This window comes from Acromyrmex echinatior, unplaced genomic scaffold (genome assembly GCF_024713525.1).
Source record: "Acromyrmex echinatior isolate Ae372 unplaced genomic scaffold, ASM2471352v2 Scaffold30, whole genome shotgun sequence".
NCBI lineage: Eukaryota > Metazoa > Arthropoda > Insecta > Hymenoptera > Formicidae > Acromyrmex > Acromyrmex echinatior.
Genome location: NW_028259064.1, coordinates 157,900 through 164,211, shown reverse-complemented (window position 1 = coordinate 164,211; position 6,312 = coordinate 157,900). Strand labels below are relative to the sequence as shown.

Below are 6,312 nucleotides of genomic sequence, written 5' to 3'. Positions count from 1 at the left end.
CAGGAGCACATTGGACTGAGGTGTATAGAACGGTATAAGGGGTGGGATTTCCAGGAATGTAGACTGTAATTATTCTATCTTCATTGGAAGGAGAAGAATACAGTCTAAAAAGCTGATCCCAGTCGGTACGGGATCTGGTTGATACGGTGGGGTTGGGAGTTGATCTAAGAGAGGAGGGAGAGGGAATTGTTCTTCGAGAGGAGGCGGAGGAGGGAATTGTTCTTCGAGAGGAGGCGGAGGAGGGAATTGTTCTTCGAGAGGAGGAGGGGAATAGTTCAGGATTTCCTGGATAGCGGGATCGATGACAGGGGGAGAGGTGAGGTCTAGAGGTTGTGTTTGAGGAGTAGTTTGCCGAGTAAGAAATCTCGAGGTAACTGTCATCGATCGGTTGTGGTGGCACGGCTTGACCATGTGGACGATTCCTCCCACTTCTGCTGACGTAAGGAGTTCATCCCTGTTTTTTAATTGACGTACAAATGCGCACTATAGCCGAACGGAAGGGTAAAAGTATATGTATGCTTGTTACTCGCGTATGAGTGTATATGAGTGTATATGAGTGTACATATGTGTGTATATGTGTGTGTGTTTGTGTGTGTGTGTGTGTTCTCATATGGGGTTCTTTATATGATGTATGTATAACTGGATGGAATGGGAGGCCGACTTATTATTTAGCTGTTTGGTCCATGAGATCTCGGGTAGATAGATTGGTGGAAGTGGCCAGTGACTGGGTGATCCCAATAATAATTGTTGCCCACAATTTTTGTATGCACTTGCGCGAACTGGCGTGAACTATCGTGGGTTTTCGTAGTCTGATTTCCACACTGACCGTGAACCGAGGTAATCTGATTTCTCTATTGACGCTTTGCGCTTCCGCGGGACCTCTATTTATACTCCGAAAAAAGGTGCCCTTTGTCTAGGATGCGATAGTTAGTTGTAATGTCATGCGAGATTTACGATTTTTATAGCATCCTATCGTTGTTAAAGTGCAGGTTTAGAGGGGTTAGAGGGGTTTCGAGAAGAAAAGAAACGATTTACGTTTTTCTTTAAAGAGACAAGATCCAGACGGATGACGAATTCTTATCTTCGCGGAAAATATGGCTAAGTAAACAGACGGTTACCGTGCACAACTAATTTTGCGTGCAGGGCAACCATTGTCAGTTGCGAGTTCGATCTTAAATAACGCTACCGTGGGAAGTTATCCCATGCGATTTTTCAAGCTCGACGTGGTGCCTGTTTTCTTAAGGTGAAATTGTTGTTAGTGTGGGACGACAAAGTGATTGGATTTTTAGTATTGTATGACTTTGGTATCACTTATAATGTCTTTTGCAATCTTGTCACTTTTCGAGCTTGCATTAAGGTTGTTATTCCTTTCGGGTTGATTGGCGTTAACGAGTTTTCGCGGAGTTTATCCGGTCCCTCTTTCGGTCAGAAGACTCGGCTCGAATCTCATAGACGTCAACCATGGAGCTGATTCTTTCGAAAGAAAAAAATCGTGGCGTTTATAGGATGTAAAACATATTTAAACAAATTACTAAATTTTGACGATGAAAACTGATCGTGCATTAATGACAGTAATTTTAAAATAGCATTTCTAGAATGAAGTTTTACATCAAGATTTAAAAGCATGATATCAAAAAAATGCTTGATGAAATTCTTACAAAACATCGACTATATTTAAATACTACTTAGATACAGATTGCACCCATTTTCTATGGACTAGTTCAAAACGATAAAGCAGCTAGGTATGCCTGCCGAGCGAATGAGCAAAATTTTTACCTGTGGATCCAAAGACATTTAACGGTTGTATTTTTTCTGTTGTTCGAGCCGATATAAAGGGTGTCTCAAAATGACCTGACATTTTAATGTATTAATAAAACATATTATTTATTTGAAAAGTACACATGTTTTTAGTTTAATATAAAGTACAAACATGGAGGTTATATGTGGAATACAATATCCGATAAATGGCCGCCTCGACTCTGTTTGCAAACGTTTATTCTTTTGACAAAATTTTCAATGACATTTTGGCATAATTACGGACTAATTTCATTAATGGTAAGTCTAATTTCTTCCTTCAACTCCGGAATGGTCTGTGGATCATTGGCATACACTTTTCCTTTCAGAAAACCCCAAAGAAAGAAGTCCAATGGCATCAAATCGCACGATCTTGGTGGCCAATTCACATCGCCGCGGCGCGAAATAACACGACCATGAAACTTCGTCTGCAATAACTTCATAATTTCTATGCGTTGCTCGATCGTGTAATTCTCCATGACTAAACCTCAATACTTCCTGATGTCAGTTGTTAAAGGTTAGTACGTTACGTTTGCTGCAAAAAAAATGGCGCGCAATTTAAAATGTCAGATCATTTTGAGACACCCTTTAGTTAATAGAACAATATCTTGTGCAGAATCTGGTTTATTTCTTTGAATTATATCCGGAATAATTACAGGGGCAGATCCAGAAGTTTATCAAGAGGGGGCTACTGATGCATCGCAAGCGAAATTTTTTCACGATTAAATATAAAATATTTAAATTACTATTGGTATATTACATTGAAAAGTACAATAATCCAGAAAACGTTTTATTTAAAATTATATAAACAAAAAAATATAATATAATATGTAATATATATATATTCAAAAAATATATGATATATATATATATATATATATATTAATTAGTTTTTGGGGACTTTTACGTTTTTTTGGTTCACATAAACACAGAATCATTCACTAAAGTGTGTATAATTCGTCTTTTTGTTTGTACACATTTATATTAAATGTATAAGACAGTGTTATTTTCGGGAACTATGTACAAGGTGTAACAGCGACAGGTCAGTATGACGGGTTGCCTATTCGTGCAGGCCCGCACATTTACAACTGCGTAAGCTTAATCACTGAGACGGTATAATTACTCGCATATTTTTTTCGTGTATAAAGTTTGTCCGAAGTTTTGATACATTCATGACAAATTTCAGTAGCAATTCGTTAAAACAGAAGTTGAAGAGATGATATAGGTTATAAAATGAATTTTATTAAGAAAATCTTAGGTATTATATATTCTTTGTTATAAGAAAAGCTCTATCATAATTGATCATAAACTAAATTAGAATATAAATTATGTTATAATTTTATTACTTAAATTATATTTTGCTCAAAATATTTGTGCACAGTACGAAAGTCAGCATATATGTACAAATTTAAATAGTCGACCAACGAATTTGATCCATTATAAATTTTAATGATGACAGAAATGATCATTAACGAATCTTCATTTAACTAATATTCATTTTGGTATATTAATTTATTAGTTAATAATTAATTTAATAATTAACTTTACATATTATTGTTACATAACAATTTGCAAATAGTCACAATAAAAATAAAAAAATCAAAGACGAACAACCCTCATACTGTTTATACATAATATTGACATCAATATAATAAACAATCATATATTTATAATATTAATATAACATTAATATAATAAACAATCATATATTTATTATAATCGCTTTTTATAGAAGATTATAGAAGATGTTTGAAATATTTTCCATTTTCTTCCGCACATAACACAATCCGCATAATGCTTCCTCACACTTTAGATAACATAATAGGTGTTATTTTTTCAACTCCATCTTCTATTTTTCTTATCAAATCGTTCCTACTGCATGGTAATGTAAACTTGATTCCAAATGTAGCCTCATACAAAAAAAAATCCATTGGTGTAAAGTCAGGAGAATGTGAGGCAAAGTGCAGATGCCTATCTATCTGTTAGGCAATTTTTGATTCAGTATAGTACGAGCAGGAAGAGATGTATGCGCAGGATGACCACTTTGTTGAAATATAATATAGCCAATGGAACATCATCTAATAAATTAGGTAGTGTTTCCTCCAGAAAAGCGGAATAAACTTCTGTTATTAATATTTTCAGGAAAGAAATATGATTCGATAACTTGATTATCTAAAATTTCCATCCAGACATTAATATGGAATTGTCCTTGGATATGTATTTCTTTTCGAGGATTTTCCTCCGCATAATGATGCTCATTATGTCTGTTTATTTGCCCACTGCAAAAAGTACATTCGTCTATCCAGAGAATTCTCCTCAAGAAATTATCATTAACAATGTCATTAACGTCAACCTGGTACAAAAAAATTTGATTACTATAATTTTGTAGATATTTGAAATTAAAATGGCAAGAAAATTATTTAATTATAAACTTGTAGCTATCATTCTACGATAAGTAATTATCTTTATTACGAGTATTTAAATATTTTTTAATTTTTGGAATTGAAGAAACTTAAAATCTTATTTTTAACCTATTTTATTAAAAAATTGTTTATTATCAATTTTAGTAAGAAAAGATAACTGCCAATTGGACATATATCTTGTTTTTACTTGCTCGGACAACCAATCACAAAAAGTTTCTCGACAATGAAAGTCTTAGGGAAATAATCTTTGAGTTGGGTTGTGTCATTACGACTCAATGTAGAGAAATGTGAGTTCGGCAAGCAAGAATTAGAATTCCTCGGCTTTATCATTAACAGCGAAAGTTGTAAACCAATACTCGATAAGGTTCAGGCCATTCGCGAATTTCCAAGGCCTAACACTATAGTTGAATTGTGTCGTTTTCTTGGGCTTGTCAACTTTTATCGTAAACTTCTGCATAATGCAGCTACTGTTCAGGCACTACTAAATGAGTATCTTCGCGACTCACGCAAAAATGACAAACGGCCAATCATATGGACGCCGGCGGCTGAGGAAGCGCTTAATAAGTGCAAGGAGAATCTGGCCAACGCGACTATACGTTCTATACTTTCTCATCCCTCCGACTCAGCCGAGATGCGCCTCATTTGTGACATGTCAGATTTCGCCGTCGAGGCCGCTCGAACAACGCCTAGACGACTCTTGGAAACCGCTCGCGTTCTTTTCGCGCAAATTAAGTTCGGCGCAACAGAACTATAGCTCGTACGATCGGGAGCTTACGGCGATTGCCGAAGCAGTTTGTTCGAGATACAGCTAACACAGATAGTTTTTACACAGATTTAGCGTACGTGTGACATGCGGATCGGAAGCTTCTAGAAGGATTCCAAGCGTCCTTAGAGTTTTTCCAAAACATAAACTTGGTCATCACCTCGTCAATAAAGTCGAAAAACAATAATCTAAGCCGCACGTCGCATGCCGCGTCTCAACCGCTATAACGGCGAACCAACTCAGATCGGTCAAGCGCGCTCGCATGACGCAAAACGCGTAATATGCGTACATCCCAATCAAGAATGCAGATTTAGTGGGCGTGCATGGCAATAGCGTATCGTTTGACCATCGCGCTCGAAATTGCCAATCGCTGCCCGAAACAGAAGGTCACCTCAAATTATTCAATTTTGCGAGAATCTCATAGGCGAATGCAAAGGGAAGCCTTTGTTCTTCAAAGAGGATAAAAGGCAAAATCGAGAAGCAATGACCTTCTTTTTTTTTGCTGTTCTCGGTTAGAGTCAACGCTTCGCTACAAATGCAACTGCCTAGGAGACGCTTCGCCGCCAAAAAATCGCCGCGTTTAATTCACAATCGAGAATTCGCGTTAATCGAACTTCAGCTGAAATCACTCGAAATTTTCTCGCCATCGCTTTCGCTCTAACTCGCTCTCGAACGCAGTTAAATACTTTCGTTATTTCCTCGAAGGGCGGAATTTCAGGATTGTGACAGATCACAAGCCTCTCATCTACGCGTTTATGCAACACTCCGAAAAGGCATCACCCCAACAGAGACAACTATCGTTCATCTCGCAGTTCACCACGTATCGAATACCCATCAGGCAATGATAATATCGTGGTGGATTCCCTTTCCCGCATTGAAGCCATCCGTTTACCTGCCGAGATTGAATTAAATGAGCTTGCACAGCAATAGGAACAAGACGAGGAGCTACGGTCCATCCGCGAATTTCCTGAATTTTCGCTTACTATGAAGCGAATTTAATGGGGACCTACGCATATTACACTTTATTGTGAAATAACCGGCGAGGCAATCCGCCCCTATATATCGGCATCTTTATGAAATCGCGTCTTTCGCATGTTCCATGACGCAGCTCCTTCGGGTCTCACTGATCGGATAATCCGTCAACGGTATGTGTGGTTTAACATGCATCGCGACATTGCGAAGTGGTGCAAAAATTGTCTAGATTGTCAATAGTCAAAAATAACCCGACACATTCAACTAAATCCTGAAAAATTTATACGCTCGTTTCGACCATGTTCACATGGATTTAATAGGTCCCTTGCCTGAGTCGGATGGGTACAAATATTGTGTGAC

General features: G+C 37.4%; 1 pseudogene; it reads right to left on the bottom strand.

Moving 5' to 3' along the window:
* Nucleotides 1–3,530: 3,530 nt before the first annotated feature.
* On the bottom strand, nucleotides 3,531–4,674 carry LOC147906471 (uncharacterized; annotated as a pseudogene).
* Between the last annotated feature and the right edge of the window lie 1,638 nt (nucleotides 4,675–6,312).